The 24,294-nt window shown below is 36.2% G+C and overlaps 1 long non-coding RNA gene across 1 annotated transcript; it reads left to right on the top strand.

The window, feature by feature from the left end:
- Positions 1-15,307: 15,307 nt before the first annotated feature.
- On the top strand, positions 15,308-23,729 carry LOC148127681 (uncharacterized). The gene is made up of 3 exons (XR_015741013.1): positions 15,308-15,395; positions 15,765-15,876; positions 22,392-23,729. It is a non-coding gene; the product is annotated as an uncharacterized LOC148127681 (long non-coding RNA).
- The last annotated feature ends 565 nt before the right edge of the window (positions 23,730-24,294 follow it).

Genomic DNA, 24,294 nt, shown 5'->3' with positions numbered 1-24,294 from the left:
TTTTCAGGATTCATAGGAGACACCCTAATGCAATGCTTAGAAACTATAGCACTCCCACACATGAAACCAGACATATGGATCTGGTATGTAAGTGACACTTTTGCCTTAATAAAAAGAGGATCAACGTGAGACAATCAACAATATCTTCAAAGGAATAAAACTGACAAGGTAGGAAGAAAACTTCCTGGATATCCGCATCAGTAGAGGAAACAATGGCAAATAAGAAACACAAGTTATTGGGAAAAAAACCCAACCCATACTAACCAGTGCTTCCTTACCAAAGTAACAATCCAACCTCCCACAAGAGGAACTGTGTGGAAGCAGAAATGCACTACAGCAATCTGGAACAACAACAACAACAACAAAAGGAAACAGATCACTTATACAACATCTTCCAACAACATAGATATCCATGCAACTTTATCAAAAAGTGTCTGAACATTTAACTGACTATAGCACAACCAGCACAAGCTAGGAAAAGGCATCATCCAAAACATCTCAGAAAGAACTCAATAGATTTTTACAACCACAAGCATCACGTAGCACTCAAACCACTTCAAGCCCTCCAAAACATCTCAACAAACCAACAGACCCAGTAGCCCAAGAAGAAAAAAAATAGGTGTCACCTGCCATACAACATACAGTTTAAGGACTGTAACAACCACTAGGTAGGACAAGCAGAAGGCGAGCAGTGCACATCCATGAAAGCCAGTCAGAAGTCTTGATGAAGTAATCTCACTCTCAGCCAGTCCTTGAGTATTGAAGATTTGTCCTGAAATGAATACAAACTCCAGCTCCTCTGTAGTACAATTATGGTTTATTCATAAGATCAGCAAACAACAAATACTCTTACCTGACAAGAAAGGCTAAAAGCTAGGCAAGGTTAGCATTGGGATTGAGTTTGTTCCTTTTTCTTTTATTACCATTACCATTAGACACACTCCACCATACCCATGCCTACATGCCTAACCCATTATCCCCAAATGCCCCTAATTTTGGCCAGGCCTAACCCATTATCCCCAAAGGCTATTAACTCTATAAAATGTTTACGTCCCTAGTCTATCCTGACACTCACTAACTGATCCCTACCTTGTGCCACCTTCACCATATCTTACATTAGGTCTAAACTATCACCCATATGTGGAGAACTCGGAGCCCGACACTCACTTGATGAAATAATCTCATGTCTTCTTCATTAGTCAGATAACCCAGATAAACAATGATGAACATCAAATAAACAATTAATCAGAAAATAATACCCAGGAGAGGGCAGAGCTGGCGTTGTGACGATATGGCATGCAATCTTGGAGGTCTGAGATCGCTGCCGATATCTTTGCTCCTGGATGGTCCAAACGGATCTAAACCATCCCGAAGAGACAGTGAATGTAAAGAGTGCATCCTGTCGATCCCAGGGATATCACAAAGTCCCTGGTAGATCCAGGAGAAGCTCTTTTTGCCAGCGGCAAAGAGGCAGCCATTAAAGCTGCTGAAGTTGGGACAGCTCTGAAACAGAAGAGAATAGAAAGAGAAAGTGTGCCGTTTTGTGAGAATTTTTTTCTTTACTTTAAGATTTAAAAGGACACTCTAAGGAAAAGAATCTGTAAAATTTCAGACAGAGTAATTAAGCAGTGATTTTAAATGGAAAGTCAAATTAATTTTTTCTTTTTTTTTCTGGACTCTTTGCATACGATTTTATACTTTGAACTGGACTGGTCTTTTTTTTCTATCTTATTTTTCTTTTTTGTCTCTTCTCCTTTTTGTCTTTACAATATTTTAGGCTAGAGATCCCCTTTTAGCCCTTTTTTTTTCTAAACCCTTTTTCCTTTTAAATTAATTTCTTTATAATAATTTGTTTGGAAAAGGAGGGGGAAAGTGAAAGCAGAGGAAACTTTGTAACACTGCCAACTAGAGGCTTAGAAATATTGTTTTTTTCTCTCTTGGCCAGACAAAGCTGAGAAAGAATTCAGACTTCTTTTCAAGGACTCTGAGCCTGTCTGATAAGATAGAGGGAAGAGCAAGGGAGAGTGTTATTGCAGGTGCTCTTCTGCGTTTCTATGAGTAGCTGGAGTCTGGTGTTGAAGTACACAGAAAAAAGATGATAAGACTCTAGAGAAGAGAGCTATAAAAATTAACAAAAGCCTTGGATAACTAAATAGGTGCAGTGTGTTCTTTTTCTCTTTTTTGAATTGGGCTATTTCTCACACCCCCTCCTCATCAGCTTATTATTTGTAATAGTTATTTGGATCTCTGGACTTTTGGAATCTGCTTTTGTCTTTCTTTTTGCTATTGGAGCCTAATTTTTACTTTTGCATTTTATTTTAAAGGGAAAGTCTTAGTATTAATGTTTTCTCACTTTCTTTCTTTTTTTTAAGGGAGTAGGCTTTTACTTTTTTCCCCTCTCTCCCTCTCCTGCATTTTTTATTTACCCTCCATATTGGTTTCTTTTTTGTGGCTTCTTTTTTTTTGTATACTTTTTTATACCTGAGACTTTTTAATTGGATTAAGGTGTTGAAGAATCTGAAGAAATTTCTTTTTCTTTTTAGTTTTTTACTTTTTATTTTTCTGCCTTCCACAAGATTTAACTATTTTTTCCTTTCTCTGTTTATGGTTTTTTTTTTTTGACTATTTAATGAATTACTATTTAATGAATTTATTTAATGAATTGATTGGATTAAGGTATACAAGAACCTGAAGAAATCTTTTTTTTCCTATCTTGCTTCTTTTTTTCCACTATTTTTACTTGGTTTTACAATTGGCTATTTCACAAGTGGATTAAGGTCTAGAAGAACCTGAAGATTTTGAATTGTCCGAAATGAGCAGGAAACTAGCAGCGGCTGGTTCTTCAATTCCTACTTCTTCCTTTTCACCATCGGGAGGACAACACTCAATACAGATGATGTTACAACAAGAAAAAGAACAGGAAAAGGTGACATTGCAGATGATAATGCAAGGAATTCAAAGCATACAAGGAAGAACAGAGAATATTGAAAGGAGAATAGAAAAAAACTGATGAAAAGGTGGAGAATATTCAACAAATGATGATGAAGTATGATGAGAAATTCAAAAAAATTGAAGAAGATAAACAAAGAGATAAGAAGATTGGAGATATTGATGACAGATTAACAGTGGTTGAACAAGATAAAAGTGGGATGCTGAGATGGGAGATGGATAGAGAAGAATTTTATCTCAGATTTCAAAACATAGAGGAAGAAAAGGGACAAAACTTAGCTGAGGTAATGATAGAATTCTTGGCTGAAGCTGTGGAAATAACCAAAGAGAAGATGATGGATGGAATAGACGAGGTTTTTCGAGTCTTCACAAGATATGGAATGAGAAATAGCTTACCAAGAGAAGTTCACATCAGATTTACAAAGAAAGCCATTAAAACACAAATATTACAGGTGGCAAGAGAGAAAACATTGGAATATAAAGATAAGGAGATTGTGGTCCTGAAACAAGTGCCCAAAAGAGTGAGAGAGATGAGAAGAGAATACCGATTCCTGACTAAAACCCTATTTTAAAAAGAGGTGAATTATAGATGGCTGATTCCAGAAGGTTTAATGTTCATATGGCAAGAACAGAGACACAGAATTGACTCAAATAGAAAGCTGAATAGTTTTATACTGAATACTTTGGAGGGAGAGAGGAGGAGACAGAAAAAGAAATGTCACTAATTGAATTCCAAGAGGATTGTCAAATAGTGATTGAAAAAGAAGGTACAGTAGGCGGAAAGGTGGAAGTTAAGGAACAACGTGAACCAAGATCTACAAGAGCTGCTAAACCTATTTATAAAGTATAAACATGGAAGAGAAAAAACTGATTACAATTAACATAAATGGACTCAATTCAGCTGTTAAAAGAAGGAAAACTTTCTATAAATTAGAGAAATTAAAATTTGATATAATCTGCCTTCAAGAAGTACATATTAAAAAGCAATATGAACAGCTGTTGATACAGCCAAAGTTAGGGAAAATATTTACTTCTTTGACACAATGCAAGAAGAGAGGAGTGGTTTTATATATCAAAGACATTATCCCAGTGAAATTGATCCATACGGATGATGATGGAAGACTATTAATGGTGGAAATAGTAGACAATAATATGAAAACACTCCTGATAGCAATCTATGCCCCAAATGAAAATCAAGAAGAATTTTATAGAAAATTACATATGAAAATATTTGAACTGGACTATGCTAATATCGTTATGATGGGAGATTTTAATGGAATTGTAGATAATAAATTTGACTATACAACACACAAAGCAACAAAGCAAAACAGAAAGACTCTCCCCAAATCCTTTTTTAAAATGACAGATGAAATAAACTTAAAAGATGCATGGAGAGAAAGAAATGCTAAAACTAAACAATACACTTTCTGTTCAAACAGACATTTATCATGGTCCAGAATAGATATGATATGGATGTCAACAGAACTGTTAGTCAATATGCAAGAAATAAATATTGAAACAAGTATTTGGGCAGATCATAATCCAATAACAATTAAATGGAAAAGACAAAGAAGAAGATCTAGATAGATGTTAAATAATACTATACTAAAAGAAAAAGACTTCATACAGAGGATGGAGAAAGAACTGGCTTTTTTCTTCAAAGAAAATAAAAAAGAAGACACATCAACACAGAATGTATGGGATACAATGAAGGCATACGCCAGAGGCTTGATAATAGACTATACAAGGAAAAGAAATACCACGAAAAGACTAGCCTCTAAGACATTAGAGGATGAGTATAAAGAACTTGAAAAAGAGTTACAGAAAATGCCACAGACAAAGAACATTAAGTTAAAAATGGATATAATTAAACACAAAATGGGATTAATGGAAAAAGAAGAATTAGCAGAGAAAATCAGAGGCGCAAATCAGAACTATTTTGAAGATGCAAATAAATCAGGTAGATGGTTGGCATATAAACTGAGAAAGGAGAAAGAATCAAGGAAAATATTGCAATTAATAGATGTTCAAGGCCAAGTTTGCTATGGAAGTAAAGAGAAGAAGGAAATTATACGAGACTACTATGGGAAACTATACACACAAGAGAATATTGATGATGAAAGAGTTAAACAGTACTTACAGAATGCTAACTTACCCCAGATACCTAAAGAGATTGAAATAATGTTAGAAAGCAATATAATGATGATGGGGTTAACTGAAGCACTTAGGAAGTAAAACAATGAAAAGGCACGAGGCCCAGATGGACTTCCGGAGGAATTTTATAAAACACTACAAGAATCGCTGAATCTTCCATTGCTAGAAGTTATGAATGAAGTTATGTCAAAGAAGAAGATACCTAAATCATGGTTAGAAGCTTATATTACATTTATCCCCAAAGAGGAGGCCGACCCATTACAAATCAAGAATTACAGACCTATTTCCCTACTATAACATTTTTGCTTCAATATTGGCAGAAAGACTTAAAAAATACCTAAATAATTTTATCTACTCTGATCAAAATGGATTTCTGCCAAAGAGACAAATTAAAGACAATATGAGAGTAATTTTGGACATTTTGGAATACTACGAGGCACACCCTGAAAAACAAATGGCTTTTTTATTCTTTGATGCACAGAAGGCATTTGAAAATGTGAATTGGCGATTCATGTTATTACAGCTGGAACAGATGGGTTTTGGTAAAAAATTCATCCAAGCAATAGAAGCTATATATCATAAGCAAACAGCAAAGGTAACGATAGAGGGAGAATTAATGGATTCTATTGATATAAGAAAAGGAACAAGACAAGGGTGCCCGCTATCACCTTTGCTGTTTGTGTTAAACTTGGAAGTGCTAAACAGAAATATTAAAGAAGAAAAGGACATAAAAGGGATGAAAATTTAAAAAGAAGAATTTAAATTGAAAGCATTTGCAGATGATCTGGTTTTCATCTTAGAAGACCCACTAGAAACAGCATTAAAACTGATAGAAAAGATAGAGGTATATGGGAAGGTGGCTGGTTTGAAAATAAATAAAGACAAAACAAAGATTTTGACAAAGAATATGTTATCAAGACAAAAGGAAGAACTGGTGGATGTTTTAAAAATCCAGATCACAAATAAGATCAAGTACTTGGGGATACATTTGACAGCAAGATGTAGTACACTAAAAGAGAATAACTATATTAAACTTAAGCAGCAGATAGCGCTAGATTTGGCGAAATGGGAAAATTTACAACTGTCATTAATAGGGAGAATATCGACAATCAAGATGAATATATTACCCAGAATTTTATATTTGTTCCAAACAATTCCAGTTAGGCTTGGAAAAGATTATTTTGAAGATTTAAGTAAAATTGTGTTGAAATATATATGGCAAGTAAAAAAGCAAGAATAAAATTAAAACTTTTGCAAGATGCTAGAATAAGAGGAGGATTTGGTTTGCCTAATTGGGAGTTGTACTATCAAGCTACAAATTTGATGTGGGTTAAGGAATGGATAACATTAAGAAATGCTAGACTGTTGACATTAAAAGACATATCTGTTGTTGGGATGGCATACTTTTTTATGGTATAAAGGAACTAAAACACAGGGGTGTTTTAGAAGACATTATATGTGGGAGAAGACTAAAAGGCAATGTTATTTGAAAATTCCAGTCTGGTTATCGACTATTGAAGCATTTTCCTACCCTATAATATACGAAAAGGAACAAACAGTTGGATATGGTGAAATATTGAATGAAAAGGGTGAACTTAAATCTATGCAAAAAATAGAGGAACAAGGTATAAAGATGAATTGGTTTTCATATGTGCAAATACATTCAAGGTATGATAAAGATTCTAAAACAGAAGGTTTCTATGATAAATTGACTGATTTAGATAAGATTTGACAGGTACTGTTGAAAAGGTGATTAAAAAATTGTATGGATATTTATTAGAAATTAAACTAGAAGAACAAGTTAAGGAAACAATGATTGCTTGGTGGAAGAATTTTGGATATGGGATTGATCTAGAGAAATGGCAAAAATTGTGGTCTCAAAATTATAAAATGACATTGTCAGCAGCATATAAAGAAAATTCGTATAAGATGTTTTACAGGTGGCATTTCCCCCCAACAAGAATAGCAAGAATGTTCAAGAACAAATCTGAAAAATGTTGGAAATGTCATCAGGTACCTGGCTCATATTACCATATGTGGTAGACTTGGGGGGATGCCAAAAAATACTGGACTAAAATCCACACATGGTTGGAAAAAATGACAAAAAAGCATATAGACTTGAAACTAGAGATATTTTTATTGGGAATTTTACCTGAAATATATAGTAAAGAATTGAAATATCTGACTGTAAATGTATGAACAGCGGCTAGGATTGTATTTGCCAAAAATTGGAAAAATGAGAAAATATCATCACAGCAGGAAATTATTAAGAAAATATTGGAATGTGCTGAAATGAGTAGATTGACATTTGAAATTAGAGAACAAGAAGATAAATAATTTTGTAAAATTTGGGATCTATTCTATCAATGGTTACACAATAAAACATTGTAATGAAATATGTAGATTTTTATAACATAATGAGTATATAAAGATGTATTTTTTTTATTATATCTACAAAATGATTGTAGGATAGGTCTGAGATGATAATATGAACTGTCATAAAACAAATTAAATAAAATATGGATTATCTCATAAAATATGAATGAACAATAGAATAATCAAATGATTAATTAATAATGATATTAATGTATTTAGGAATATTTGATTGACAATATGAGAATATATACAATGTAATTGTAATTGAAGACTATGAAGTAGAAACACAAAACAATCTGTAAACCAACTGACACACTGTATGTATATATATGGAAGATAGTTTGATGTTTTGATGTTTTGTTTGTCTATGTTTTTTTTAAAAAACAATAAAAAAGAAAAAAGAAAATAATACCCTAATAAGGAACCATGAAGGAGAAAACCATACCTCCACTGAAACTAGCAGGACAAGCTACTGTATGTAAACTCTGAATGGCTTTAAAGCATAATTTGTGGTTCCTGGGGTAGCAGGCAGCCACGAATATTTGCAACCACCGAATTTGCAGCCAATGGAACAAAGTGTGGTGGATTGCAACATGGATACATTGGGCTCACCGTACAAGAATGCTACACATGGCAGAAGACAGTCTATTCTGAAACCCCTTTATTCAACCATTAGATCCATAACTGTTACTATATAATACCACAATTTTATAACTTCCTGTTGTTTAGTCCTTTGCAAAGTATTAGAATAAGCAGCACCCATGCCATGTTTTGAACAGTAACAACATTGCAGTGACAGGTGGTGCAGTGATTAGAATGCAGTATTGCAGACTAATTCTGCCAACAACCAGCAGTTCGATCCTGACCGGCTCAAGGTTGACTCAGCCTTCCATCCTTCTGAGGCTAGTAAAATGAGGAGCCAGATTGTTGGGGGGCAATAGGCTGACTCTGTAAACTGCTTAGAGAAGGTTGTAAAGCACTGTGAAGTGGTATCTAAATCTAAGTGCTAGTGCTATTTCTGAACACAACGAAGCAGTATAATTTCCCCAGATTTTAACATGATTTATGTCTCAGTAATAATTCTTAAAATCTGTTCCACCTATTCTCTAAGCCAAGCACCTGTGAGCTTTTGTACAAGTTCAGGCAAAGGATGAGCTGGATGTATAGATGAGTTGGTTTTGCTGCTCCCTTAATTTGGAAAACAACTCGACATACTCCTTTTCCAATAAATTTCCATTTTCTTTGTGCAATATCTGTCATAGTACTGCTACAATATGATATAGCCAGAATTGAAATATGATCAATTTATTTCATGGTAGCAAGATACTCCATCAGCAAGTAAAACCTATCCAGTAGTGATCCAGATGTTAGAAATAGAATTTAGTCTAGAAAGTCTGAAACAATAGTTCATTCAAGCAAAAGTAATGGCTTTAAAGACAAGGGATTTAACACTCAGTCTTTGTTGCTTAGATTGAACAAAAAGAGGAGCTTATCATCATGGCAAAATGAAGAGCTGATGAATAGGGCAAGGAGATGACTTGAGATCACCCACAAGTGTTCCAGATAGCTGCTCATTATTAGAGTTCAAGCTGAGAGGAATTGGTTAGAGCTCTGGGATATATCTATCAAGAGCTGTCTTGCTCCCACTGTGACTGGTACCTTTGAAGGGGCATTAAGTTCACATATTTCCATCTGTGTGTATGTAGTAAACAGCCAAAGAGTTTGATTTTAGAAAGTTACAAATGGACTAAGGATCAAGATAAATTTGAAATAAAATTTTAGAACTAATTATGAAGAATCCTTTCTGTAGGTAATGTTTTTGTTTTGAAACAAAAGATAAGATTTTAAAATGTAGGCACTAGAAGGAATTAGAGGGAGACATCAAGATTACAATTCAATCCGTAATTTACAATTTCTGTAATTTACAATTACAGAATGAAACAAAGTATTTTACTATACTGAACAACAGACTGAAAAGTTAATTTTAAGAGTGTCTGTTCTATAGATAGAGTGTATCTAAAAGATGCTATGGAAGAGGAGCACGTTCTACCTAATGAGATTGAGACTGGTTTGAAAGTGGATTTCTATGACATGGGAAAACATGTTATACTGGACCTATACGAGAAACTGGGTTATGTTTTAATAATTAAAAGGGAGATACAAACAATAAATTGAAAGAGGATTGACTTGGATAGCCTTTCTCTATTGTATCATTCAACAAATGAGTTTTGTTAATTTTGAAAAATTGTCTGAAAGGTAAAAATAAAATAAATCAAGTTCAACGACAGAATTTGATGGAGCTAAAGAATAAGATGTTAGAAGTAAAAGCAAGGAATATAAAGCTGTTTTATTTGATCAAGGTTAAAAGAGATATGTTGCTATTTCTGATAACCTCTGTAGACCTTTGCTGAAATCAGGGCTGAAATGACAATGAGATAGTTTGGCTATAGGAAGAAGAGATCATATTTTGTATTTCAAGAGTAGTTACTAAAATAGTTTATACTTGTGATGAAGTTGGGAAGTCACTTTTTTATAATATGTCTTTTTTTTCTTTATAATATTTTTATTTTTTCTTTCTTTTCTATTTTTCTTTCTATTCTCCCCTTTTTCTTTCTTTTTTGCACTTTTTGCTCTTTCTTCTTCTTATCCTTTTGTATTAGCTTGTACTGTTTCAATTATAATAATTAATACATTAACTATTTAAAAAAAAACAAAATTCTATAAGGCTAGCCACCAGGTGTCATTGAAGCATAAGTTTGCAAAGCAGTGGTCAGCCCAGCCACCCTTCTGCTCTTTGACAGTTTAAGACAACTTAAAAAAAAAACAAATTACACAAATGGAGACAAACAAGCGATCTGCCTTTTCAACAGCACAACAAACTGTGCAGCTGTGTTTTCAGGCTGCTGGCCAAGTGTTCTTTTTGCTGTTTTTCTCTCCAGCTGCTACAAAGGGCTAACCCATGACAAGCCAAAAGGGAATATGTGTGTGTGTGTGTGTGTTTGTGGGTGGGGGTGGGACATCCATACACAGCCAGCTAACAGCACATAAGGATAAAACCACAAAAATGCAAATGCTTGAAAGCGTGATAAAGAGATACCATTGCTTGCCTTGAACTATCACAATCCTGACTCCTCTTGGCTGGTTTCCCTACACTACAGCTAAGCAAGATCTGGCTGCTACGGAGGAGGAGAGAAAGCTATTCAGCCAAATCTGCTTCAGAGCTTGCTCAGCTCTTTCATGTGTTTCCTCCAGAGTCAGGGGGGATACTTTCTGACATTTTTGAAATCTTTGTGTGTGTGAGAGAAGAGGTTGTTCTCATTGTCCCATGTCTTTTTTCCCCAGCTTCCTATACTGAACGGGTATAGGCTTCAAGTGCTATTTTTTCTCAGCCAAAGGGCAGATCTGTAACACGGGGGAACATTGTCTAGAGCATTGTTTCTCAAGCTGTGTGGACTTGCGTGGGAAATTCTGGGAGCTGAAGTCCACACAGCTTAATGTCGCCGAAGTTCAGAAACACTGGTCTAGAATTTGCCTTACAGTCCAGCATTCCCCAGTGAGAATGGCCTTGGCATCAGCTCCAGAAGATAAAGAGAGAGTGAATTTAAAGTGAAGTTAGGAATCTGTAAAAGTTAAAGTGAATTTTGAGCTGAGAAACCAGGGTTAGAAGAGATTAGAAAGTTACCTTTTGTTATCTGGGTGTATTAATGCAAAGATGATTCTGTTTCCCTTGAAGCTAAGAATGAGGACGTGCAATACATGGTCACTCGCTATATTTACTCCTTCTTCCCCTCTTTATTGGTCTCGTTTTGTTACAAGATGGGTAGCAAATAAATTCAATAAATAAGTAAGTAAATAAATACATGTTAGTTTATAGTTTATTTGTTCACGGTGTGCTAGCATTGCCCTAAAATATTTTTTGTTTCCAAGTCTTGTGAACTTCCAGAGGAAGTTAATATAAGATCTGCATACTTTAAAAAAATACATAAAAGATATACAGCACTATTGCCAGTAGATTATTTCTTTATAAACATATGTAACTATAAACAGCAGATATGACTATAGCACCTTCCTAACTTCTGAGGGCCAAATAAAAAATTGCCCACTGAATATATGATCAGGATTTCTTCCATTTACAAGAGAAAAATCAAACCTTTCTTTTCTTTTCTTTTCTTTTCTTTTCTATATTTGCATAATTTGAATTGAACAGACTCTCCGTTGAGGATCCTTCACATTGTTGACTTAAAGTGTTATCTACCCTTCTTTGAATCTATCCAAAATGGTGCCAGCATGACATCTGCTGCTCCCATTCCAATCCCTACTTTGCTTCTATTGTGCTTCTTCCATATCACTCACAAATAATACTGTCCTGGTTACTCATGTCCAATGTTAGATAAGCATAATGAATTGTTCTTTGTTCTTCCTCACCAACCAGTAGAAAAACTTGCAAATCCTGGCACTTGTACTGGAATGGGTGGCTGTGACAAGAATTATATCCATCATTCAGATGTTGCTTTCTGCACTTTGCTTCTTACACCCTTATCTTCATGGGTTGCAAGTATGCTTTTTTCTAGAGAATCTTTTCCTATGCAGAATAAATACCAATGTTTTAGGATCAATTTTGATCAAGAAAACCACTTCAAAACTGAAGTGAGAATTAAGAAAATGCTTCTCTTATTCCATAGTCTGAAATGAATCTGGGCTCTCTTGAAGCTGCTATTCATTTTGACAAAATCTTTCTGACCTTGCCTCTTTCTGTCATGTTATCTAAAAAGTGGAATGCTTTGAGGCAGGAACATCTTGGCAGATACAAATGAATTTTCCCTGCTAATGCTTGCATTCCATAAAACAAATCTAATATAATTAGCTCTCACATAGAAAGGTACCAGATAACCTAACTTCCTTTACTTTGCAAAATGATAGCAGTCAGTAAATTATTTGGGCCAACATTAATTGTGGAATTTGTAGGATGTGAAGGAATATTTATGTTTTAGTGAGCGCTTACTACTATTTCCTATGCTTCTGAATAAAGGCATGATGCTTCATGCTTCAAAATTATCTTCTCCCATTACAATTTTGAGCCAGCACATCCAAGAACATACGCTCCAGCTGAGCTAAGAATATATTCATATTATCAGAAGAAGGGAAGCAGTACTAATTGGAATAGAGAAGCCCTAAACCTGTGAGCAAAAAAGCTTCAAACCTGTGACTAAAAAAATAACTTGGTTAACAATCTGAACATTTTTGGGGTGTAAGTTGAAGTGTGAAAACTCACCAGGAAGTAAAAACAAAATAAATCTGCTGGACAGTGCCCAAAGATTGGAAGAGAAGAATCCCAATGAACATATCCCAGCTCCTGACCATGTCATAGTGACCATATTGCAGATTGTTCCTATGATGGGTCTGTGTTGGAAAAAGAAACAAACTAAATGCAAGTTTAAGCATTATATGAGAGGAGCTGGGGATGAGATAAAGGTGATTTAATGAGGAGATGTCCTCCAAAGATGGTAGGAAGGCATCTTTGTACAAAAGATAGTGGGATATAAGGACGAGTTCTGTACTACATTCACAAGAAATTGCTACACTGAGATACCTTTAAGCACACTGCATACCAGATGATCCCTCCATTCTCAATCTATTTAAATCTGTGAATTAACACTGGCTACAGAGAAAGGTTCCTACAATCAATGGGAAGCTAACCAAAATTAAAAAGTACCATAAGGTACAAACACGTGTTTTATTGTTGATGGTGATGTCTAAATTAACAATGGCGTCATGTTCAGGCTCACTATTATATATGCACATCTATCATAGGCAACACTAAATTCATCAAGGCAAGCAAAAACTACATTTGCTTTATTGTTTTTACAGATCACTAGGAATCAGGCTTGGCTTAGTGGAACTAGTTAACTAACTAGCTTGATTCTTGACTCTTTATGAATGTATCTTTTCTTTTATGTACACTGGGAGCATTTGCGCCAAGACATATTCCTCATGTGTCCAATCATACTTGGCCAATAAAGAATTCTGTTCTGTTCCATTCTGTTCCATTCCATTCCATTCCATTCCATTCCATTCCATTCTATTCTATTCCTGATAGATAGATTGACTGACTTCCCTTGAATGTATAGGGAAGCCATATTATATTTGGATAGGTATAATTTCAGCCTTCTGTTTTATTGTGACCCTGGTTTAGACTTAGACAACTGACAGTATTATAAATGTTCCAGATGAAGTGAAGACATTCTACCCATCTAAGAAGTCTATACGTCTGTGTCGCTTGTTAAGGCAGATCTCACACGTAGGCTGTGATAAGAAACTGGAGCCTACACTGGTTTGTTTACACTGAAAGATCTAAAGGTCAGTAACAAATAGCTTTGAATAGAATGTATATCTCATTGGATTAAAGTTTTAGTCAGGAAGGTAAGTGATAGCCAGTCCATAATTCTTTTTTGGGTCATAGTAAATATTAATTTACATACTTTAGTTTACATTAATTACATAGCAAATATTAATTGGCTAGTATTAATTTGCTTACTGTTGTTTTAATATATGTGTGTGTGTGTGTGTGTGTGTGTGTGTGTGTGTGTGTGTGTATAACATGGTATATATATATATATGTATATACCATTTTAGTAAATATGTATTTTTATTTTTCACTCTCCTAAAGTCAGATCTATAGGTGATTATATAGACAACTGTGTACAATCTGGATAGAGTAAATACAATGTAATTTAATAGTACAAGATATTCAAGCATATTTATTTTATCCAGTAGGAACAATACACCGCAGAAAACTGTCCATTTCTAGATATGGGTATAGAGTGCAATTTATGTTTATTTTGTTTGTTTATCAAATTCAGATACTGCCAATCTCACTCTCAGAGTGACTCAGGGTAATACTTTGCCAATATTTTCTTTGATATTGTTGCTGCAAACTTACCATTGTGCCTGATCCTATTCTCCCTGTTCTAGTCTCAAGGTGAGAAATGGTGCTTGCAGGCAGTGAAGACTGCTACAAAGGAAGAAGAGTTATGGGTTGCACTGGGCATTCCAGGCAGCTACTGGTGGGATGCCAGACTGGCACCATCTCCCAGCTCTTGGCCTCCAAGCACAGAGGCTGGTCATGAAGGACTGGTTCATTAGCCAAATAATAGCAATATAAGCAGTTAGGTGCTTATCATCTTTCCAGGCACATAGTTTTTTAAAACAGATTTTCTACAGGAGATGGATGGAGAGGCTTAGCACAAACCCAATGGGATAAGAATAAGGTCCCCATGCTGACTGGCACAAACATTGATCAACTCATCTCTTGGTCTGGAGGAACAAGTTCTGATCGGCTATCACTTCTGTGATTGCCCTACAGTCTAATGAACAAGTAAACACATCTATTTTTGTAGCATTCTAGTATTAAGAGTTGGAATTTCCCATTCAAGCTTTATTTTCTTGTCACTGTCGATCAGTTACATCTTGACTACAGTCATAGACCATGATAAGGCAAATAAAATACAAACAATTAGTAATTTTAAAAGCTAAAAAAAAATATATTCATGTACATATGCTCATAAACATACAAAAATCTTTTAAAAATCTATAAAAGGGATTAAAATATTAATTAAATAGAAAAAATGTATAGGTTAGTATATGGCTAACTAATGTATTACTATACAATCATTCTCAAGTTAAACATTAATTAAGGCTGGTTTGAGATGGTGTCATCATCTGAGAGATTTTAATCACTGCTGACATTGGCAACATAGTTTGTTATTTTGGGATTAGTGTCTGCAAACAACAGGGAAGTATAAAATTGTCTTGTGCATCCTGGGTATTTAGGCACATGAATATCTCTGTAGGCACTGGAGGAGCACATACTCTGTTGTTTTTGTATGCCCAGAGTCACTGGGATATTGCCTCTCTGGGTAAGGAATCTTCCTTGCAAATGTGAAATGAAAAAGATTTGGGCAGTGGAAATGCACCAGTGAACCTTATGGAGATAAATTAGCCCATCTCTTACTCTCCTCTGTCCATGTTTGTAGGAGAAGAAAAGGCAGAGCAAGGAGATGGAGTAAAACATGTCATCAGCTTAGAATTGTTACATTGCCACAATGCTCTAAGTTCAACCCCTCTTGAATTTCATTTACCTTTATCTGGTGCCAATTTGGTATTGAACTTTGGCTGACTAGATTTTTGTATATAGGCTTGAGCTATAAATCCTTTTTGAATTGCAACTTAATCTTGATCCTTTGTGCCTGACAATATTATTCATATATCTTATGAATCGTCTCCAGGTTTTTTCCCACTTCTCAGAACAGGAAACAGCTCCTAGTCTGCAAAGAAGACTGATCAGTGAATCAACATAAGAGTCCAACTAATTTTCATCCCCTCTCTGCTGGACCTCAGGTATAATTCAGTTTCATGTTTACAAACTTTTTTTTTACTTTCCTGGCAGTTGTAGAGGTATGTTCTTCTGCCACTTATGGAGAAAACAGGGATCAAAGGTCTTCTGGCTGAGAAAAGAGTCAGGAAAAGAAGTGGATGGGGAAAGAACAAAGTTATTTTAATCAAAATTTAATATTGGGTGAAATGAATCAAATACATTTATGATTACTTTTATGATAACACTGCTTGTGCATAATAATTTTTCTCTCCACACATGGAATTCTATCATCACTTCTGAAAGGGCTTTGGGGAGACAAGCACAGGTTGTCCCTGATTTAATAAATGGATGTAATAATTCTGAAGAAAAAGAGTGCTGTTTATAATACTTTAGTTCCAAGCAGACTAAGAAGTTAAATAAAAAATATGTAAACTTCACTGATTAAAAATCAGTTCACTAATAAATCCATCTGATTAATTAATGAGAAAAATTAAAACAAAATATAATTTTCAGGCTCTTTTGCTGGTGGTGGCGGTAGCGATGAGGATGAGGATGTTTTATTTCAATTCCCATGTAGTGAACTGATACAGAAATTTTTCACTTAATTAAACTGGGGGGAAATCATGAAAAATGTGACTGGGATGTGGCTGAGTTAAATCAGGCAAATGTTTTCATTACCAAGACTCAGGTGTGAATACTGCAAATATCTAGCTTGGTTCTAATTTTCTAATTAATATGCAATTCTGGGCCACTGTTTGGTTTAAAATAATACCGGAATGAACAGGCATCACTAATTGATTACATACTGAGATCTAACTTAACATCATTGCAAAAATAAATAAATAAAAAATAGGCAGAACAATGGCCCTTTGTTTTTGCAACAAAAATGCTGATCTAATAAATATGAAAAGGAATGTCTGGGACTTCCAGAGAAGTTGGGGAAAGAGGAAATCTTTGTGGGAAAATCTGGCTTCCCTGAATAGTTGTGAGAAAATCATGAATATAGATGCTCTGCATACATTCACAGCACATACCAGAAAGTTATTTATTGACAATTACACCTTCATCCACAGACTTCATTTCAAACTAGATTTCATCCACCAAGACTCCTGAACTCTGCTTCTATCAATATGAATGCTCTTTTAAAACTATTGCATTTTGCTTACTTAAAACCCTTAAGGAATTCTTATTTTCAAACTATAATAATGGAAATCTGAAAAACTTTTATCTCACACGACCTAAGACTAAGGCATTAATAGATACTATAAAGAGAAAATAATACATAAGATGCTTGAAGCTGTTGTATGAGAATGAGGGGGAAATTACTTCTCCACCTAAAATAGTACTTTGGCTATTCTAGAATTTTTGAAGGACATATAAGAGAAATGGCCCTTTTAATTTGTGACATAATAGTGACAACCCTCCATTTTATAACAATGATAATTAGTTTTAAGTTTCAAGAAAAATTGAGCCAGTCATTGCTGCCATCTTCAAAAATGCAGTTATTTTAGATTTCTCATGACTTATGGTAAAATTTGTCATGCTTACAATGATTGCAATCGTGTGATTGTTACCTAAGTTAAGAATGAGACATCCCTGGATTAGGAGTCAAATATAGCGCAAGCACTTCATTCATCCAAATCACAAATTTCCTTTCAAGTATTCTAACATCACAGCCCCTGGCTTCATGCAGACCAATCCCCATCTCCATTCAGCAGTTAATGAGAGAGAATCTTTTTTTCTCCAGTCTTTATTTATTTGCTGCCTTCAAGTCAATCTTGAGTCCTACAACCTTCTGGACAGGTCTCTGATGTTTGTCTGGCAAGGTTTCAGAAGTGGTTTGTCATTGCCTTCTTTCTAGGGCAGAGAGAAAGTGACTGGCTGAAGGCCATCCACCTGGTTTATGTTTAAAGTGCTTAAAGATTAGAACTCACAATCTCCTAACTTTTAAACTGGTGTCTTAACCACTAGACCAGATGGCTCTCCTAGGATTTATATGGAACACACATTACATCTGGCTCCTTTCTTAGGCAGAGCAAACTATTGGGAAAGCTCATTTTAGGACTATCCAGAGAATATGGAAAGTACTTAAGAGGTGGCAAGATTCTGGCTTTCCTATTTCTTGCAGTATTTTTATTTTTTATTACCCTCTTGTCACTTATATCTTTTTTTTATAGTGCCTTCTATTACTCCATCAACTGCTTTGATCACTTTCTTCTCTTCCCAACACCTCTTCCCCCATTTGCCAAAGCTGTCTTTGCCTCCAACGGAAAGATGACAGGGGCATGCTTTTATTTTCCTCCACAAAACTGATGGGAAATATTTCCACTAAGGCACCTGTTTACACAAATTAAGCCTTATTATCCCAGTGCTAATGAGATTTTCTCCTTCCTTAACTTTCTTCAATATGGCATCATCATAATATTCAGAAATCAAATTATTTCCCCCGAAGTCAACTTTACTGCACAAAAGTTATGCCCAGGTGACTAAATTCTCAGCTAGACTAGAGTAGTATTTCACATTCCTGGGAGTAGCTGGATGTTTTAGGGACATTCTTCTGAAGGCCTGGCTTCTTTTAGAAGAAGATTTATTAGTACTTTGGAATTCCCAACCTAGCAAGGTCAGATTAGTGTCTTCTCAACTTTCCGGCAGGGTGTGGGTGGCTGTCTTTTGATTTAGACAAGTCTTTGATGCATACGTATCTTTTGACTCATGATGTCCAGGGCAGACTGGATGCATATTGTAAAAAAAAAAAAGTGTTTTATGTTTTAATTTATTGTTGCTGTTAAACTCTTTGAAAGCGATATGTGGCCGAAAAGCAAAATATAATGAAATATAATGAAAGCAAATATGTGTGTCCCAGGATAATGTTGCAAGCAGTAAGAACCACACCCAACCAGGCACCACATAAATAAGACACACAGAACAGGCCGAAGCACATATTCCAGTGGAGAGAAATTCTCAGAGGAAGGGCTCCAGCACAAATCCGAAAGCTCATAACACCAAACCTCTGGTCCCAGCAGTTGACCCAGATTGGATCCTGCAACATTATCCTGTGACATATACAGTATATTTGCTTTCATTTGTTAAGAGATGTTCTAGTTTTGAAGTATCCATTTGAATCAAGAACATGTCTTTAGCTGGTGACCAGTAGATTTATATAAAGCTATTGATGGGCAATCAGTTCCTACTATACATTGTCTAAATATTGTGGAACATTTCTATCCGTCTTGTCCATGTTTCTATCTTGCCACAATCTAGAGACTCTCAGCAGCCTATTGATCATGCCATCTATTGAAGGATAATCTTGAAGTCAATGGACAGGTCTTTACTTGTCTACCTGTACCAATATATCCTTTATAATATAATGATCGTTGTGTTTGACCTGTTACTGAGCATTTCATAGATCTTTCCTGCTTTTGGCAGGAGCCATGGCCAGGATGCTTTTTCAACAGCTTTACCTTGTGTGCCAATTGCCCCCATTTCTAGATTGAGAGTCTGATTTTGGCCACTCTAGCACCTTCTGGTTGGGATATTGCACGGTTCCCCTCATGAGGCTGCAGAAACAACAGCCAATCCCGAAAGCAAAGTAGTTATGGGTGCACATTACTGCAGCCATGAAACACCAGTATTGAGCTGCACTGTCTTCTGGATCCAGTTCAAGGTGCTGGTTATCGGCTACCATGCCTTATATCAGGGGTGTCAAACTTGATTTCATTGAGGGCCACATCAGTGTTATGTTTGACTTTGGGGGGCCAGAATGAATGTGGTCAGGGTGGGTGTGGTCAGCTTGACATCACTCATGTTGGGGGCGCCTGTTGTGGCCTGAGTGCTCTGCCAGCGAAAATGGGCTCCCAAGCTCCATTTTTGGCTGTGATGGCTTCCTGCAACCCTCTGCCCGCAACAACTTCCTGCAACCCTCTGCCAGTGAAAATGGAGCTGGGGGTGGGGGGAGATTTGAGCTCCATTTTTGCTGGCAGAGGCACTGTGGCCAGTCCTTTGCTTTTTCCAGGGTGGTCCTGCAGGCCAGATCTCAGCACCCAGAGGTGGTATTCAGTAGGTTCTGACCAGTTGTGAAGAGCCAGAAGCAGAAATTTTGAGTAGTTCTGAGAATCGGCAAATGCCACCTCTGGCAAATGCCACCAGGGGTGGGATCCAACAGGGCTAACTACCAGTTCAATCATTTATGAGGTTTGGTGATTTATGATGTGCTTCCCTGCACGCTGCCGGTGCGCGCCTATAAATTGTCATCAGCACGCTGCGTGCAGAGAAGTAGCCTTTCAAAAAGCCCCCTTTTCCTGCTTTTTTAACTGCAGCTGTGCCTCTCATGGCAGCTGAATTTGAAAAAATCAGGAAATAAAGGTCAGGTAAAAGCCCAGGTGGGCAAAAACATCAGCAGACATGGAACCGGTTCTATGCCTCCTGCTCTTCAGAGCTACCGGTTTTACAGAGGTGGACAGAACCGGTAGAAACCCACCCCCGCCCCACCCCCATCTATTTTCTGCCTCCTGAGTCCCAGCTGATCAGCTGGGTCTTCTTTTGTTGCCCTGCACAGGAGAATGGAGCTGGAAAGCAGGTTAGTGTGGTAGGATGGGAATGGAGATTTTACAGTATCCTTTCCCCTGCCACACCCACCAAGCCATGCCCACCAAGCCATGCCCACAGAACCAGTAGTAAAATTTTTTGAATCCCACCACTGTAAACACCCCGTGCTTTATATGGAACAAGCTGAATTATTTGCAGGTCTACCTTTCTCTATACTCTGATACAATGGGAACATTTCAGATCCCTTTCCTGAAACCATCTCATCTATAAAGTGTTTTCTTCTGTACAGTGTCTGGCCTTTGGAATAATCTCTTCCTCTCCCCATCCTCCAACACAGTTGGCCCTAACTTGTTAGCCTTTAGAAAGGCATTAAAAATTTGGACAATTTTCTCAGGCACTAGGGCCAGGTTGACTGATAGATAAATGGTCTCAGAGTGGTTGAACTGTAATGCATATCCCACTAACTGTATGCAGAATCCAATGCATTTGAATAAAGATATTTGGTTTGGGAAGGTAAAATTACAATTGTAACAGTATTTTTATGCAGTATATAAGTTTGAATTCAATGTGTTAGAAATACTGCCAGGAATCTATAGATGGATCTAATTCAGAATATTTATGGAATTCAGTAGCATTTACCCATTTATCACTTTGGGGGCGGAGTTGTTTCTTGGGGTTTTTCTTTTTTTGAACCAGTACAAATATCTGGATATTTTTCTGCAAAATTAATTTGAACATTGAATGTGCTTTCTTTGGAAAATAATGTTTTTGGTTTTTGGTGTTTAAGCTTAAGAAGCATAATTGCTATGGAGCTGTGTACAAATATTAGAGAAAGAAACCAGAATAACTTTTTATGTTTATAGATGTATTTCTGCTGTCAAGTAGTGACAGAAAAGGAAATTGAAGTTACATCTCTTTCTGTAACCCGGATATATGGGCACTCCAATTTGACACAATTCAAATTTAGTTAGCATGCTGGGACTAATCTAAAGTTTTCTCAACTTTTCACAAGATTCTTTTTTTCCCCCTGATTATATCACACATTCAACTTCAGTGAATTTTATGCAGGACACTTTAACTATTTTAGGGGTCTATCTATTGAAAACAGACAATTTTTGTCATTGTTTAGAAGCATTGTATAAACTGCAATGCTACTCTTTAGTTTGTCCTTCAGTACCAGAGTGAGCAACCATAATCTGCAAGTTACATGTTTTCCATGACAGCTTCTCCTTTGCAGATTCCAGGGCCCCTCCCCCAGTATTGCAGTACTACAATTTGGTGCCAAACAGTCACACAGCAGCAGTATTATTTCCCACTAATTATTGATAGAAAATAGAGTAGGGTACATGCTTTCAACCTGTAATAGCTTAATTTAACTAATTACATATAGAAAACATATAATATAGAATAATATGGTTGAAAGGTGTTCTAGTCCAAATTTTTGGGCACCAGGGACCAGTTCCATGGAGAAAGGTTTTTCCATGAACCAGAGGAGCTGTGGTTTTGCATGCTGCTTCCCATGAAGGAGGCTTTGTATGTTTGTGTGGACCAGCTTCTGGGATGCTGCGGACTGGTGCCAGTCCATGGACCAGGTGTTGGAGACCCCTGCCCTATACCATTTCAGACAAATGTCTGTCAAGTCTCTTCTTAAAAGCCTCCAGTGGTGAGATACCCATAATTTCTAAAGGCAAGCAAATCATTATGTGACCGGATGAGATTTTACATTTTTTCCATGGTAAATAGACAAATCTATAAAGGTCAGAAGAAAGCAAAACTTTGAAGTTCATCTATTCTATTAACAATCCCGCATTGCTGTTATATCCACTTAGGGTTTTTTAAAAATCAGCTATTTGGGGGAAAAAATGTTTTTCTTTTGTAATCTTTGGAATCATAATCTTACTGCCTGATGCATTTGAATTTCTACTAATGGATACATAGTCTGGTACTATTTTGGAGAATTTTCTGATACAAAGCAGAATCCTTTTTCTTTCAGTGATGGCAAGTGTTCCAGTTCTCAAGGCATGAAATCATCCAGAAACAATTGACACCACTATTTCCATGCTTCACATACACTATGAGACTCTTATTGAGAATGCAGAGTTGGTTTCTACCAAATGTAACAACACTCATGTAGTCTGATAAGCTGATAAACTCCCCTTTGTATTCATCTGTCTGTAGATGAGTCCTCAACTCAGAATCAGTTTTGTGATCTGAACATTATCAGACACATCAATTACACTGTCTTGCATTTAGGAAAACAGGTCAGGAAGAAGTTGAGCTGCAAAAAGTAAGGATTACCAGAAGCCATGGAAATGTTTTGTATATGCCCTGGGCAAGTGGCTTCTATGAGTTGGCGGTGAAAACTGAACCTCCTAAATGAGATGCCGCAATCAGTTGTGCCAAATTCAGATTATGCGTAGTAATCTGGCTTGAGAGCTCTTGGAGTTATTATCATCAAGGTAGGGCTGAATCAATGCTTTTAGAGACTAATGTCCCTTCTGTTCTTATGCGTACTACCAGTCGATTTGCATTGTCTTTTAGGCTGTGGCAGTAGGATTGACATCATTCTAAAGGATGCATGCATATAAATCATCTTATTATCTGAACAATGTTCCTTTAGAAGAGTTTTTTCCATGATCCTAAAAGCAAAAGGTTACAGAGTTAAATGGTAAGGCTATGCATGCTTATCTAGGCATACAAGGTGAAGGGAATAGTCATAATAAATAAATATAGTAAAATATATCATAGCATTAAGTAGAGAGTTACTCTATAGGCATTTGTTATCTTGCTGTTATAAAAAGATTTCCTTAACCTTTCACTTGTTGTAAAACAATTATAAACACATGTCTGCAATCAGTTACATCCCTCTCCTATTAAGACACATGATTGTCCCATCTAAATCAATCTGAATCCATCTGTTTTCCTGGATTGATAATTTCACCCTAGCATCACCCCCTGGGAACATAAGGTACCTTCATTCGGAGGAATCCACACCTTTGAAGTATGCTGTTAATAGCCTCCTTAAATGGTCAGATGTGATCAATTAGATGGACAATAGGAGAAGAGATAATGAAAGGTAAACATTGCAAGAAAGATTTGTCTTTTGCAGGAAAGATGTAAATCTAAATTAGAGATTTTTACAATGCAGTTACTTGATTTGTAAGAATCTTAAAGGTATAAAAAGGACATGGCATCTTTCTATATTTTGTAGAATTTTCCTCCCATGTCTCTCTTGATGTGCTAGATCTTTAACTGTCTTTCCCAGATCTTTAACTCTTTAACTCTTTCCCAGATCTTTAACTGTGATCAAAGAATAAAAGTCTGCTTTATTTAATTTGCAAGCATCTGTTTAAGTCTTTGTTTTGGTTCATTTTTGGCTTAAGTGTACTGCCAGACCTTACAAAGGAAAGGAAGGGAAGAAAACACACAATGTTGAAGGGGACAAGTTTTTAAAATGCTACAAGTAGAACCCTTCCAGTGAGCCTAGTCTCTGTTTGCCCAACCATGCTCCAAAAACAACTAGTGGACTATTATCAATCTGACCTAGAACAGAGAAGGCCAAATCTGGAATTCTGACCCTACTCCAAGGTAGAGACTGCACAACTATAAAATTGTTTATAATAATTATCTATATTTGCAACTTCAGATGGATTTGGAAAATTAATTAACCAAGCTCAATACTGACCAAGGATTTCATGGATCTTTGCTTCTATTTGGTCCATTCATGAAAGAAAATAGGAGTGTGTTGACTCATGAGGTTAGAATACTGGGCTGATGATCTGCAGTCTCGCATTCAAGACCCATTGTTACCATGGGATGGGATGAGCTTTTGTCACATGCTCCAGCTCCCACCAACCCAGTGGTTCAAAACCAGGCAAGAACAAGTAGATAAATGG

Source organism: Pseudonaja textilis, chromosome 1, assembly GCF_049901715.1.
Source record: "Pseudonaja textilis isolate UNSWEBS1 chromosome 1, rPseTex1.2, whole genome shotgun sequence".
Taxonomy (NCBI): domain Eukaryota; kingdom Metazoa; phylum Chordata; class Lepidosauria; order Squamata; family Elapidae; genus Pseudonaja; species Pseudonaja textilis.
This window is presented reverse-complemented; position numbering and strand designations above follow the sequence as displayed.